Raw genomic sequence first — 881 nt, 5'->3', positions numbered from 1 at the left:
GTTGCGGATAAGAGATGGGTACCCCAAAGCGTAACAGACGGACAGACGGACGGACGGAATTCACGATTACTATATACCCTCTCGCTTTTCAAGCGGGGGGTATAACTAAAATCAACTATATATAGTAGATCAAAGTTTTCAGAGATATTGATCAAGCTATAATAAATAAAAAAATTTACCATAGTCAATCAAGTTTCTATAGTTATCACTTTATTATACCCCCCGCTTGAAAAGTGGGAGGGTATATAGTAATCGGGATTTCCGTCCGTCCGTCTGTACGTCTGTTACGCTTTATCTCTTATCCGCAACTCCTCTTATACTACTGAGTGAAATTTAATGAAACTTTCACAGAATCTTTATTACATATTGCCATTGTACACCTCCTATTTTACTTTTTTATTCGACACGTATTTCACTGTATACAAAGTGCTAGTCGAAAATCTACTTGATTTGGATCACTAGCTATATTTGTTTGGATCACTCGAAGTTTCTGTCTGCACATTTAGACAAAAAATGTCTTTTATATACGGTCTTTTACTAATAATAAAACTACTTCAACCAATATGAGACTTCTTCTTGGTATATTTAAAGATTTTTATGCTTTTGTGTCACCCACCCTTCCTTAAACATTGGTAGCACGCGTTTTTCACGCATCTGATGGTCATTTTTCGACTAATCAGCCACTTGAAATGACTATTGACATTACTTCAATAAAACATTTATTGTTTTGTTTAATATAAATCCTAATCAAACGTTAGCTATCAAATTTGACCACAAGGTCTTCGTTATATCTTGACAATCACATCAAATATGCACCTACCCAACTTTTCCGGAGCTATTTTTGGTTTGCGTAGAAAATATCCAGAAGGCTATCTTTGTTG

This window comes from Saccostrea cucullata, unplaced genomic scaffold, assembly GCF_032062105.1.
Source record: "Saccostrea cucullata isolate Sc308-1 unplaced genomic scaffold, CSIRO_AGI_Scuc_v1 ctg35, whole genome shotgun sequence".
In the NCBI taxonomy this organism is placed as follows: domain Eukaryota; kingdom Metazoa; phylum Mollusca; class Bivalvia; order Ostreida; family Ostreidae; genus Saccostrea; species Saccostrea cuccullata.
This window is presented reverse-complemented; position numbering follows the sequence as displayed.